At 31.1% G+C, this 16078-nt stretch overlaps 1 protein-coding gene across 1 annotated transcript in view; it reads left to right on the top strand.

Annotated features, from left to right (window-relative positions):
* The window catches only part of LOC142318314 (uncharacterized), a 366759-nt gene that overhangs the window by 164096 nt on the left and 186585 nt on the right, over positions 1 to 16078 (top strand). The gene's annotated exons all lie outside the window — the stretch shown is intronic.

The following is a 16078-nucleotide window of genomic DNA, read 5'->3' on the forward strand; positions in this document are numbered from 1 at the left end:
TACGGGCATCGACTTCAAAGGTCATTAGTCCTCGTTACATTCTTTAAAAGCGGTTTATATTACCATCAGGTTCGACATATGTAAGGGTGTAAAGGGCCCTTATATTTTACTTAAAAGCACCTAAATACACAAAACACTAAAACATTTACAGGGTGTATAGGTTCCCGATATTAAAATTAAAAAAAAAATAAATGAACACAAATATATATGTGTATATGAAAAATAAAATTTTCTCAATACCAACGTTTCTGTTGGCTCCCTTGTTTTATTTAAGCACCTCTGGGGCAACCGGAACCTCCGGTAAACAGCACATCAGACGCCTTAGAATGCCGTGGCAGTTGACTCCCCCCCTATAAAAATTCCCGTACGATGTAACCCATCGGGGTGCTCCCCGCGTCGTAAGATTTTTTTATAAGATATCTGCTAAGTGTGCTTTACTAAGCTGACAGCTGCTGATAAAAAAGTCAATTTTGGATTTACTGGTTGTTAACAATAAACTAATGATTGCAATTCAACTATGAAAATTTAGCACACAGCTCGTGACCCGGTAAATCTAACTGAGATAATTGTAGATCTCTTAATTTACTATTTTTGCTTACGTTTCTCTCATTTAGAAGGTTCTGATGTTCAAATCCTATTAAAAGATGATTATTTTTGTACGGATCTGAATACTGGACAGTGGATACGGGTACATTTTGTTGGTTGGGGTTGAATTAACCACACGTATTAGTAATGGACATCCTGAGTCTGTGCTAAACTACATCTCATTTACATATCATATATTATTTACATCTAATTGGGTCGTGGAGAGGGTTCCTTACTCTTCACTAGTTGCACATTGCAACGTAGACATTTAAAGAAAAGAAAGATGATTTAACTTACAATTGAATCTACTAAACGAATAAATAAATAAAACTAATTAAATTGGGCAAGTAATATGTTTGAATTGCCCTATCAGCTGAACTAAAAGGAATCTAAAGAATTTTTTACTCTAATTTGTGATTATTTTTATAGTTAATTCATCTCGTTGAAACAAAACTTTTGCATTCCAAGAACCATCGTAAATTTTGCTTTGGGAAACGCTTTTCACGGTTTTTTTACAGTTTCTCTAAAAATAGTATACAGGCTTGTACAGTACATTGTTATTAGATACGCCCTTCACATCAGAGTCCGACAGCTAGCTGTCTCTTCTTGGCTTCTACACTATACAATCCACTACACACGAACAATGAAAACTTCTAAAGGCAAAGCATCACATTAAATACAGATTTACGTGTCTAGTATTTTCAACAGCTAATATCACTGTCATTCAATCGTTTAAAATTACACTTGATTCTTTTTCTCGGAAATTACTGTCGTTTACCATTTAATTAAAAAAATAATAACTTTATCATAGATAATATTTTAAAACACAACAGGAACTAGCTTTTAATTTTACAAACAATTTCAATTAAAATATCGATTTTTGAAGTGAAAATTGTTTCATTAGTTATAAATGAAACAGAACATTACGAATGAAATTTAGTTCCAAAATATAACAATTCACAACAACAAAAAAATGCTATGATTTTTAACTAAGCTAATTATCGATCAGTAAAACTACACTGATCTCACTACATCAGGTTTGAAAAAATCGAATTCAAGGATTGCAATGGAAAAGCCACTGGATCAGCAATCAGAAAACCGTTTTAAAATTAGCATAGATATAAAAACGTGCTATTAAAAAATAATTGACTAACTAATAAATACTAGAGAATACATAATTACGAAGAATAAGATTAAAAGAATAACATAGAAATCCTAGATATTAATAATGAATAAAGTGATATTAATAAAGTGTATGTAAGAGTACATACACTTTATTATCACTAGGCTGTTTCTAAACTAAAAGTTTTGGTGTGACATTTATTAAAGTATTTATTTAATTACTTTACTTTGAATGTTGAAGTGGAAACAACAAAAGAGCTAAAACATTGTCGTGATGTAAATTTCAGTGATCCATAAGTTGTATAATAATACAAATTAAAAATCTGAATAATACATAGACACAAAATACATACAATGAATTATGTTTAATGTTTACATGGAAGATTTAAATAAAAATCTTACAATTGTAAACGTTTACTTTTAATTGATAATTAACACTAACAAAAATACAGAAAGCTAAGACCAAAAGAAAACCCTTTTTTCTACAGAAAGATTCTAATAGTAATTATTTTTAAATTAACTGAATATTAAATTTTACTCTGTAACACAGTAAAACAAACTAACAGCAACTGAATCATATCATATCAGTAGTACAAAAATAGGGTTTCTGCGTCACAAGCAAGTAGATTGTATGCTTCGCCAAACCACCATCTTGTGTCCCCCATGTTGGATTTCCCTTTTTCCAAGTCGGAAATTGATTTTTCCCTCAGTGTGTAACCAACCTAATTATTTTTATTAATTTAAATATTATATATATATATATATATGTACATATATATATATATATTAATATATCAATATTAATATATTAAATATTAGGGTAATGATAAAGTAAATATTTCCGGCATCGAACCAAACGTCTGAACTATTCTGTTTGAAAAAGTAGTTAAAATAATTGAAAAATTCTTCTGTTGAGAATGGTCTACCTGGTACGAGAGTTATTAACAAAGTTAAGGTGTCCATTCCTTACATTCTCAACTTGACGACTGGCTCATTTACCTCCAACGCCCATCAGTAATATTGATTTCCCTGTCAATATCTTCATATGGATATTGGATCCGCCTAATAATTTATCAACAATAGCGTCATATTCCTGCATGATTTTCCATCTAATAAGCCAAATGGTGCCTAACGGTTTTGGAGAGGCTCTGATCCGAAACAACGTTAATAGTATACCCTCTGCTACATGATACTCTTTATCACCATGCGACAAAAGTTCATTGATTAATTCTGGGCATATATATTCTAACACTCTGTATGAATTATGAGACATTGCCGTTAGTGAGGGAGCTTGATTGCTCAGTGATACAAAGTAGCTGGACCGAAGGTGCAAACATATCGGGGAGGTATCTGTTGAGAGCCGTACTAAGGAATGATTCCTGAAAGAATGCAGCTGCTCTTTCAGTAGTTGCTAAGGGCGTAGGTCAGGACGACTTAAACGGCCATATCAACAACACTCAGTCCTCTGAGTACTGCGCAGCTGAAAGCAATGGAAAACTAATGCTGCTTTCTTTTTTCAAGAAAATGTAGCTCTACATTTTCATATAGCAATGACGGAGGCGACTACCTTGTTAAAGTATTCCGGAGGTAAACTAATCCACCGTTCGGATCTCCGGGTGGGAACTACTAAGGAAGGGGTCAACAGAAAATAATAATTCTACGAGTCGGAGCGTGGAATGTTAGAAGTCTAACAAAGGTTGGTAGGTTAGACAATTTAAAGAGGGAAATGGATAGGATAAATGTAGATGTAGTAGGAATTAGCGAGTTTCGGTTGGAAGAGGAAAACGACTTTTGGTCAGGTGATTTTAGAATAACTAACTCAGTTTCAAATAATGGCAGGCAGGAGTAGTTTTCTTAATAAACAAGAAGGTACGGAAAAGAGTGGAGTATTTCAAAATGCATAGCCATAGAATCTTTATGATAAGGGTAAAATCAAAACCTAAACCGACAACGATTGTTAACGAATATATGCCTACAAGCGCGCATTATGATATGATGTAGAGTGTGTATACCAAGAAATTAATCACATAAAAGGGGATGAAAATTTAGTAATAGTTGGAGATTGGAATGCAAGCATTGGCAAAGGCAAGGAAGGAAAGATAGTGAATGAATACGGGCTGGGCAAAAGGAATGAAAGAAGGGACCAACCTATAGAGTAAAAATCATAAGAGAAAAATATACGCATGAAAAAAGCCAGACGATACTGCAAGGTATCATATAGGTTAGAATTCTGTATCATGGTTAAGCAAAGATTTAGAAATTAACTCGTCGACTGAAAAACTTACCCTGGAGCAGATATTGATACCAAAGAAAGCAGGAGCAGATAAATGTGAAGAATACAGAACAATTAGCTTAACTTGCCATGCATCAAAAATCTTAACTAGAATTCTGTACAGAAGAATTGAAAGGAGAACGGAAGAAATGTTAGGAGAAGACCAATTTGGTTTCAGAAAATGTACAGGGACAAGGGAAGCAATTTTAGGCCTCAGAATAATAATAGAAGGAAGATAAAGGAAAAACAAACTTTACTTGGCATTTATAGACCTAGAAAAGGCATTCGATAACGTAGACTGGAATAAAATGTTCAGCATTTAAAAAAATTAGGGTATAAATACAGAGATAAAAGAACGATTACTAACATTTACAGGAACCAAACAGCAACAGTTATAATCGAAGAACATAAGAAAGAAGCCGTAATAAGAAAGGGAGTCCGACAAGGGTGTTCCCTATTACCGTTAAATTTAATCTTTACATAGAACTAGAAGTTAATGAAGTTAAAGAACACTTTAGATCCGAATTAATAGTGCAAGGTGAAAACATTACGATGCTACGATTTGCTGATGATATAGTAATTCTAGCTGAGAATGAATACGATTTAGAAAGAAAAATTAACAGATTGAATGAAGTCCTACCCACGAACTATCGCATGAAAATAAACAACAACAAAACGAAAGTAATGAAATGTAGTAGAATTAACAAAGATGGACCACTGAATGTAAAAATAGGATGAGAAAATACTATGGAGGTAGAAGAATTTTCTTAATTGGGAAGTAGAATTACTAAAGATGGACGAAGAAAAATCAATATAAAATGCCGAATAGCACAGGCGAATCGAGGTTTCAGTCAGAAATATAATTTGTTTACATCAAAAATTAATTTAAACGTCAGGAAACATTTTTGAAAGTATGTTTGGAGCGTCGCTTAATATGAAAATGAAACTTTGACGATCGGTGTCCCTGAGAAGAAAAGATTAGAAGCTTTTGAAATATGGTGCTATAGGAGAATGTTAAAAATCAAATGGGTGGATAAAGTAACATGAGTGGATAAGTGGTGTTGCGGCAAATCGATGAAGAAAGAAGCATTTGGAAAAATATAGTTTAAAGAAGAGACAGACTTATAGGCCACAAATTAAGGCATCCTGGAATAGTCGGTTTAATATTAGAGGGACAGGTAGAAATTTTACAGGTTCCAAATTTTGCAGGCAGGCAAATTTTGGAATATGTAAAAGAAATTGTTACGGATGTTGGATGTACGGGGTATACCGAAATGAAACGATAAGCACTAGATAGGGAAACTTGGAGAGTTGTATCAAACCAGCCAAATGACTGAAGACAAAAAAATATATATATTTAAATGCCACATCAAATCTTGAAACAGAGTTTTAAAATGAACAGCCATCTTCATCAATGAACAAAGTAAGACTAATCATGAGAACTATCTGCATCATTTTAAAATAAAAAATACCCCATTCACAACTTTGAATTTTACGTATTAGCTTTTCTAGGGTCTTTCTGTGCGTCAAAAGACCAACAGGAACCATTACATTTTAAACTCCCAACAATTAATAATTGTTGGGAGACTTCCTTTTATTCCCCAATCTTATAGCTGTTTTGAAATACCAAATCTCCAAGTCATATCAATCTCTTTCTCTAAATCGAAAAAGACGGCAATACAATTCTTTTTATTTATAATGCTATTCAACATGAAATTTTCAACAATAAATATTTGGTCTATGCTGGAATGAAATTTGCGACACCCCGCTTGGTGAAATCCATTATTTTTTTTCAAGGATCCACATGAGTCGAAATTTTATCATGCGGTTTAAAATTTTTCCAAGAGCGTAAGTAAGCGAGATAGGTCGGGTAGTTCAACGTATCCAAGGGATTTTTCCCTTTCTTTAATATAGGAGTTATAATCGCATTTTTCCATGATCGTGGATGTGTAGCAGAAATCCAAATTTGATTAAAGATTCTATTATTTTCTTCTTTACAATGACATCTAGCATTCTGATCATTTCGTATCGGATGTAGTTTGGACCAGCGTCAGTGTTCGCTGTTTTAGTCAGAACATGATTAAATTCTTTCTCAGTGAATTCATCATTATCGTAAAAGTTAGTCTCAGTATCAAACAATATATCATTTTCAGTTACACCTTTCTTTTTTTTTAAATCATCATAATTTTCGGTTACACTGACAGCTTCATAGTGACTCGCGAATTTCTGGGCAATGTCCGAAGGCGAGCAAAGGAGTTTTTCTCCATCTTTGATACAGGTAATCTGGAGAAAAATTGATCCACCGGATCCAATTTGACTTTGCTCCATACCTGTGCCGAAGTTGTCTCTCCTGTTATCGAGGAGACATATTTTTGCCAGCGGTTCTTTTTTCAGTTAAAATAACTGCTTTGTCCTAGCCCTGAATTTTTTAAATTTTCTTAAGTTTTTTGCGTGGGGCTTTTCTTAAAAATGTTAAACCCCTATTTTTCTTCTTAATAGCTTGATGTATAACGTCCGACAACCAAGGAACAGTTTGGACATTGCAACATCCCTGAAGTATGAGGGACATGTTGTGATGCTGCAGCAGTGATGACATTTGTCACATGTTCAACATTGCTATAGATGTCTCCAGTTAGATTTTGAAAATGGACATCTCCAGTAAAGCTAATCCAGTTAGCTTTGCCAAAAACCCATCTCTTATCTATGGCATACAATTTCGCGGGTGTATTTAAAGATTCCACGACTGGAAAGTGATAACTTCCATGTAAATCTTCACTTAATTTCCAAACTAATTTATGTGCTATAGCAGCGCTAGCAAATTCTAAATCAATGCAGGACGAAGAACCATCTCTGACATTAAAGAAGGTTCCTGTACCAGTATTTAATAATGCCAAATTGAAGTTGAAAGAAACCCTGCAACTAATCTTCCCGTATAGTTCAAGCGATTGGATCCCCAAAGAGGATTATGAGCATTGAAATCCCCCACAAAAATGACAGGGGGAGGCAATTGTTCCACTAGGTTTTATAAATCCTCTTCTGTCCAGTTTAACTTAGGCAGATTTACATTATATAATGTCACCTTGATTGAGCGGTATATGTGTATAGCTACCGCTTGTAAATCAGTGCATAGATGAACTTCTTCAAAGGCAAAACAAGTTGCTCAGATGATTGCAACTCCTCCTCTTGATCTTTGGTTAGGTGCTTGATCAACCCTAACTATCTTGTAACATTTCAGTCTTAATGTATCAGTATTCCTTAAATGCCTCTCTTGTAAGCAAGCACATAAAGGATTTAGCTCTCTCATTAGCAGCTGTAGCTCACTCAGATTTGCCAAATATCCATAGTTGTTCCATTTCAAGATCGACTCATTTACACAGACCACTTTGCAAATAAAATTTTATCGCTTAGGTTTTCCCTTAGGTCAACGTTTTTAAATTTTTTCTCCATTCTTTGCACAGCCTCTACCTCTGAAGATAGAGTGTTCGAAGCCTTGGAGACGTTGCTCATCTCACTCTGATGCCACCGATTTTGGTGGGGAGGATTTTTTGCGGCCGGCATCAATGATACCGATCCAGATGGAACGGGGAACCATTACATCTAAGTCAATGCTTGATGGGCTCCCCAAAGTTAATGTTGGGGTGGCTATGATGCACGCCCTCTCTTTTGGAGGCCTCTGTTCCTTTGGAGGCTCCACAACCATTTTTACTGGTACCTCTTTTCTCTGTCAATTTCTCATTATTTTTCCTATTTCCCTGATTTGGGACGTTTTCTATCTGACCTTCAAATTCTCTCAGATGGGATTGAGGTTTTTTAAATTTTTGGTATATGTTCAATGGCATTCTTACATTAACATTCACATTTTTGATTTTTATTATTTATTCATCCTTGCCTAGTGGTAGATTGCATTTTATCGGAATGTTTGTAATTGATTGCTAGCCAGAATTTCATTTCACAGCAAAGCAATACATTTTATATTTCATCCAGAATTCAATACTGACCTGAGGGAGAGACATACTAAAAACCTGATCTAGGAGAATGAACAAGAGAGAATGAAAGTGAAAGTGATTGAAAAAATAAGAAGGAGAAATATATTTATATATGGTCATTATGCAGAGCAAAGCTGGTTATTAATCGTGTGATGTAAATATGCAGATGGATACAGATATCTTCTACGATGAGTTTGTCAACTTAGTGTGGATTTAATTTTAATATGCAATTTTTTGATTAAGTTTTTAAAATCTATACAGTATAGTAATTGTAGGCCAATTTTATTAGCCTTTAATACTGTTACGTATTACATTTGTACACTATTACATTATACCTTATATAAATATATTTCTCCATCTCATTCTCTCAGTCTCTTTCACTTTCATTCTCTCTTCTTCTCCCAGATCAGGTCTTTAGAATGTCTCTCCTTCAGGTGAGTACATATAAGTAGTCGTATACACTGCATGTATGAAAAGTAAAACACAGTGATAAAATCATAAAAAGAACTATGAGAATCATAAAAATATAGTAAAGTGATATACAACAATGAAATAATAAAAGCAAATATATCAACTAACTCCTAAAAAAGATAATGTGATGAAATCACAATAACTAATTGAAGGTTGAATTCCTACTACAAATATCATTCACTATCTCCCAGGTCCAACAGAAGGAGTCATTTTAGCCGTATAATATCCTCTCGTTGTCCAGTAGGTTCACAGCCAGATGGTTTTCATGACTTAGCCTTAGTTCATATTTTGAACTCAATGGTTGGTCTTTCTCATGAACATATACTAATCCCAGATAATCATGGATCTTACTGTTCCTCACAAACCACGATGTCTCCGCTATGTTTCTGATTAATCTGTTCTTTTACTGTTGGATGATATCAGTGTTGCTTTTATATGTCATTTCTCAGAATTAGATATCGTAGGTCCATACCGATATTATTATAAAATGGTACAAATATGCAACTAAAATATTTTTTTCATATTGATCTACTCATTTAATCTACTATATTTTATTTTACAGAACTTTGGTACAGATTAAACTAAAACCCTACAGATTAGTCATTTTTCTGTTAACCTAAAGAGTTTAATTAAATTTCCAAATTCTTTTAAATATTTTCCCTTTTTGGATTACATTTTTACCAAACTCAAACTTATACTTTTGCAAACCAGGTAAAAATTTTGTAAATTGAAAAAAACCAATTAAATGTGTAATAACTAATGTTTTATGTACATATGTTCTAGTAAAATTTGCTCATTTTCTGACCTTATATATAAATAAAAAATAGGCTTTCCCATTTTTTCTTGGTACAGTTTTAATTTTTAGATAAAACATCCAGACCATTATTAATTTCTTTTTATTATCAACTTTCAACACACAACACCTCATACAAGTCTCTATCCACGTGCTTTTTAATTCCTCAGCAATTTCTTTAAAAGTATAGAACTAATTTTTACTTTGTAACAACGTAATAAAACTAGTCAAAGCTACTGTAAGTCTGATTAAAACACATGAACTCTAAATAAAACAAAATATAAACCTGCACAATTGCTTTAAATAAAAAATGCATAACATTAGCATTACTTTATGGAAATTATTACATACATGTATTTTATATTTACCATTCATTACACCTGACACAAACCATGTTTACCAATGAGATTAACGGTTTATTTAAAACATATTTTCCATTCCTTTTGTGTACTAACAAACTGGACAATATTCTCTTCCCTGATATGGACACTGTTTTTACCTCGGATTATATGTAGATCTCGATTGCCCTGGAAGTATCACATCAGAGAGAAGAGGAGACAACTGAATTCTACATTAGCAAGAATGTACTGGCTTCTTGGTATACGGTTTTATTTGTTCTTGATGAATTAATTGTAGTTGTATAAGATTTTCCTGAAACCAACATGGAGGTATAGTGCAACATTATGTGTGTCTACTTGTAACAATAACGTTGAACTCATCCAACCGTTTCAAAACAAGGTGTTCAATATGGTATCATGTGCTCCATTCTTCACTAGGAACGATGAGAATCACGGGTATCTTCGGCTGCCACGTGTTCTTGAGGAGATACGATAGACCAGTAGGGACTACATATTTTAGGTGTACAAGAATGCAAATTATTTAACGCTGAATCTACTTGACAATGGTCAGGACGTAAGACGATTGAGGAGGCTACTTTTGTTGAATGGTCATTGAAGAGCATGATCCGTAGGATGACACAGTGATTATTTTGTATTTTAAACTTTAAGAATCAATACTAGAATTTAACATCTTAGATCTGGAGGTTGAATCTGAGTCAATGGTCTAATTTTCTGCTGAGATTCGGTATCTTTATCGTTATATCTACCTTTATCTGATTTTAATATTTACGACTTTGCTTGGATGACTTTAATGTTTCGTGACTATTCCTTATCTGACTTTATTATTTATTATCTGTTAACTTTAATATTCAGTGTCTTTATTTATTTCTTTATTCAGTTTTAGAATTAGAAATTCATTCAGTTAGAATTATCATTTGGTGAATATTTGAATGATAATTTGGTACTAGAATTATAATTTTTCGGTGAATATCTCTAATGAGCTCAATCTTTACGCTGATATAAATATAATTTTTCAGTGAATATTTCTAATGAGCTCAACCTTTACGCTGATATAAATATAATTTTTCAGTGAATATTTCTAATGAGCTCAACCTTTACGCTCATATAAATATTTTTTCCAGTTATTAAAGTGGTGGTGATAACAATTACCATTACCTTTCAAGACCGGATGGTCTTTCAGACCCTTGTCTACTACGATTTATTTCGTTTTTTACCGTTTATATGCTTATAAATGTTTTTATATAATAGGGGTTGCCGTGTAAACCAGTATATCAACATGATTTATTTATATTGTAATTAAGTAAGTGTTAGTTATTTCTTTGTCCTTAAATAATTTAAATAAACTTGCAAATATACACATTTATAACTAACTAATATGCTGATGATAATTATAATAATAACCATTATATCAGTATGAAAGACACGAATGCAGAATTTTACCCAAAAATCACATCTCCCTCAGAAAAATATTTTTAATTAAATTACATGAAAGATAGGTATTTATCTTGTCTTAGAAAATCTCAGTTTCACCATCAATTTAGATAATTAACTTACACTATTATTAGGGAGTTGAGAATGGAACAAACGACTAATTAGAGTTTTGGGGTGATTGGTTAACTTGTCTGTCGGTACGATTCGAAATATCTGTCATTGATGTAGGAATGATCTAGGTTATAAGAAAGTTATGTTGAATAGTTCTGTTAGTAACTTAATTTGGTTCATCTGTCAATATCTGCATTACTTAACTTAAATATTTTATTGAATGCGGTAAATGAAAATTTTGCACTGCAAAATATTTGAACAGAATAAGTATAAACAGGTTACATAAAACTTATTCTTGTTGTTTATTAACTATTATTTACAGGTTTTATATATCTTTGTGTCAGAAGGTCGATAATACATTTTATCAAGGACTGTTTTCAAATTTTGAATATTTTATAGCAACATGTTAGGAGATGTTTTTGATTTGATTAAGGAAAACCCTAATTCACACATAAAATCACATTTGAGATAAAAAAGTTATTTTTAGAAGAATATAGTTGGATCATTTTTTAATAAATATATATATATGCTACGTTTTGGTTATATTTTCCTTAAGACACTTTTAAAGCTGGATATTTAATTAAAATTGCTTCTGAGGATAGTGTGAGGCTTTTAGACAGAGTGAGCTGAGAACCCCAACCAATCTCTGTGTTGTCAGTATATGAAGCAGGATGTTTTGGGTGAGGGTGGAACATCGGATGTGAAAATGCTACAGGTAAGAGTAACTAGACGGATTACACATGGAAAAAGTCAAAGTGTAAGACAATTCCTTTGAATATCCACCTGTAGTATAACATTATTTGTAGAAGAATGATTTAATTACTAGAAAAAAACCACCTAAGGAAATTTAACTTTTGAGTATCACTATGCCACACGCTTTCAAATGCTTGGAAATGAAAAATCAACTATAATGAATTTCTTTCTTCAAGGCCTTCTAAATGATTAGTGAAAGTTTGAAGGGCGGGGCTGAAATCAAATCAATAAGAAAGTAAAATTTTACGAGTGGTTGGGTTAGAAATTGAACACTTAAAATCTTTGTTTAAAATATTCAGATCAAACAATAAAAAAAAAAAAAACTAATTACTCGATACGTTGCTGGTTTTCGTTTAACAGATTACCGGATTTATGAATAATTATGACAACTGAAAAATGTTTTGATTAATGCAATAAATAAATACATCAGGAAATATATTTTATATCTGGGAATTTAAGGGTTAACAATCAAAGAAACAGCCTGAAGTGTATAATTTTCAGGGCGTAAATAAGTTGTTTAATAAAATAATATTACCATTATTATTATTTGTTTTATTTTTAATTTACGAATGTTATATTGTGTGACAATATCGTTAAATCAAATTAGTGCAGAATCATTTATTTTAGAAAGGATTTGTTACAAAAACAAATGAACATAAAAATTATATTTTATTGTATATAAATATATACAATACACGTTATTTTCAAACAAAATATCAGATTTACCTCATATTATGATGAAAAAAAAAATACGTATTTTTTTCATCAATGTATACTTTCCTTAAGATAAAGGCGATTATTATTATAATATCTTTTATGAGACAAAGGTGATTGGTTCTCAATGTTGAAGTTTCACTTTATATTAAAAATTTTGAAATTTTATTGATATAAAAGTAATTTATTAAATTTCTTGTGATAAAAATAATTTAGTCACCTTTTTCTAAACTAACCACATACGAATATGATACTATCACAAATTTGATATTAAATTCCATTATCGCACACAAATAGCGATCAAACGACATCTATCCTCCTCTTCACGCTGAATGAGCGTGAAGCTCTTCACGCGTGAAGCAGGTATCTGCACTGCCCATAAAATTAAAACCTGCTTTAATTTGATACAAACACAATAAACCATCCATACAATTTTATTTATTCATTTTAGCAGTTTAAATTTTACTATATTTTTACTTAAGTCCATCCACATCAGAGTTTAGCGGAACTGCTAATAAAATTAAATAAATATTATTGAACATTTCAGGCTCATAATTTTTTTAATATCCAGATCTATTCATAATATCTTTACTCAAGAGCATAATCGATTTGTAATTGTAGAGACGTGATTGTAAATATCTGACATTATAATATTTTTTATAACTTTATTTATTAATAATAATTAATAATATTCTGTTGATTATTTTTGAAAAAAAGGTAAAAATAATAATAATAAAAACGGCTTATAATTATTACCGATTTCCTCTTAAAATCATTACAAATTTCCAAGTCTTATTCTATAGATACAAACCGTTTATAATTATACTAGCAATAAGCGGGAGTTACAACTACGATTTATTTATTACTAAAAATCTAATGTAATATATATTATTTATTAATTAATATATTAACATACATTTACCTGATTTGTGAATATAAATTCCGTAAGAAATAAATAATAATTCTTATTTATAACCCCTATTTTATATTTTTTTCCATAAAAATATATATTATGAATTAGTACATCCTGGCTCCCGTAGGGGAAGAACTCACCTTGTGACATCTAACTTAACTTGAATACGACCGTGAGCTCAGATCATCACTTGATTCAGTGTTTAAATACCAAAAATGCTATCCTCATACCAAAACTAATTTTGATCAGAAAACTACAATATGTCCTAAAATTCAATTTAAAGTTCTCTTGACTTACTTAAAAATCCAGTTACAGATTCACAAATTTTACCAGGCTCTGATGAAAACTATCCTATCTCTCTCTGCTTTCGGGAACGAGGTCAATGATTCCACCTTTCCACTCCGCAGCTCCATCACAGTGTACTCCACACATCCACTCTTATCCTAACAGCGAATATCTCAGCTAACGGTGCTCGATGCCAAAACGCCTATCCTGGTGAAGTAAGCAACGTGCCACTGGTAACCCGGGGTGCTATTCTATATATTCATCCATTACAGCATAAGACCGCCTCAGCCAACCTCCACAGTGCTAAGAATCTAAGTAAGTCAACAACTACGTTACATTACCTTTCCGTTATCCAGTTAACTTACAGATCAAAACCGATTGAATTAATATAGTTAAGAATAAAATAATTTTTTCCTGTTTAAATTAAATTCCTAATTACCAATAATTTTGTATATTTGATTGTTTATTAATACGTATTTCTTACCTATCTTATTTAATTTAATGATACCTACCCTTTAGCGTCTAATGTTGTTGCGTTACAAATTATAGTACAATTGGAGTGAATAATTTACTTCAGGTAGCAGATCTAATTGATATCAATCAATTGCAAGTTTACATTAAAGTTATATGCTGGAATATATTTTGTACAGATCAGAAATGTAATGGTTTTACTTTACTTTTATTCCTGTTGTGTTTTGTGATCTGTTATGAAGTTTAATTTTGGAGATAAATTTGTACATGTTTAGAATTTAAGGGTCTTGAATATGAAAAATCTGATCTTGATGAGGATAAGTTATCATTTATCACATGGTGAAAACAAAGTAAAAGTTTGCTAAAAAAAAATTGATTTTTCAATGAAAAAATGTGTAGTTTCTAAATCTGAAATATTTCTTTTGAATATTCTGTTATACTTAAGATGATGTTACTTTTAACAATTTATAGATGCTTTAAATGAGTAAGTCATCTGTTATTTAGGTGTTTAATCAACCTACCTAATAATTTAATATAAAAATTTCAAAATTATACGTGATCTATTGCTTTGTGTCAAAGCGAGTAAAACGAGTATAAAAAACAGAAACGTTGTGAGCAAGTATAAATATTTGTGAAATTAGTTTTTCACATGAATGAAATTATTGACCAAGATATATTTGTAGACACCAAAGAAATGCATTTTTTTCAATAAATAGCTATTGATAGGTAAAAGTAGTACAAAATAATTTCTATTATTTTATTTAACACTTATAATAATAAATTCTATCGATAATATTAAATATATGTTAATTTCCCCACAGCATTTTATAAATTATAATAATAGGATTTTATAATTAATTTTATACATAAAGGAAGTTTTTAAATATCCCTTATATATATATATATAATCCCTTATATTATATATATATATAAATATATACGCAACGATATGATTTTATCGTTAATAAAATCATGAAATAAGATTATAATAAATTATTATTATATAATAATCTTATGATAAGATTATCATTTTCTCACCAATTAATAATTAGTTTACTGTTTATTTTAGTTGTAAAATCTTAACTAATAACAGCAGATGCATTAAAAATTACTGTTTTAACATCTTAAGACATTATCACTTAACTAACTTGTAATGAATAAGTGAGCACGACAATTAGGGAAGCAGAGCGAAACCACAAGAACAGGAGAAGAAACATAGAGTTAATCGACATTTTGGGTTTCCCTTGACAAGTGTTAAGAGGCACGCCCTTAATGTCGCTTTGGGGAAATCTACAGGATTTGCGGTTAAACAAGTTTTACTGTGTAGCAACAGAAAATATTTCACCAAGAGAATTGTTCTTATTATACAAAAACACTAATGTACTTGTTAACAGAAAGTAAGTTTTACAGAACACGGAAACGTACTCTTTTTTAAATATTTAATTTCTACGTAAAAAACTACAAAGAGTAAAGTCTCTTCATAAAATGTTATAATTTTATTTTTAAATGTATGTGTATTTTTTAGAAATATGAGGTATATCTAACAACTTAAAATGTTTATAATTTTATCAAAAAAAAAAAGGTTTTACTTATAATTAGAGCATTATTCAATACAACATAGCATTACCTTATGTTTTCTAAAATAATAAATACACTAGCACATTTGTTCTATGTAAAAAGAGTTTATCCAGTTATATAAAACAACAATAGATTTCTAGCAATAAATTTCTTTGCGAAATTAATTTTAATATAATTTTGGATTTTTTCTAGTAAAAAATATGGATTTATTACATAATTTTAGTTCATTTTATT

This window comes from Lycorma delicatula, chromosome 1, assembly GCF_047948215.1.
Source record: "Lycorma delicatula isolate Av1 chromosome 1, ASM4794821v1, whole genome shotgun sequence".
Lineage (NCBI taxonomy): Eukaryota > Metazoa > Arthropoda > Insecta > Hemiptera > Fulgoridae > Lycorma > Lycorma delicatula.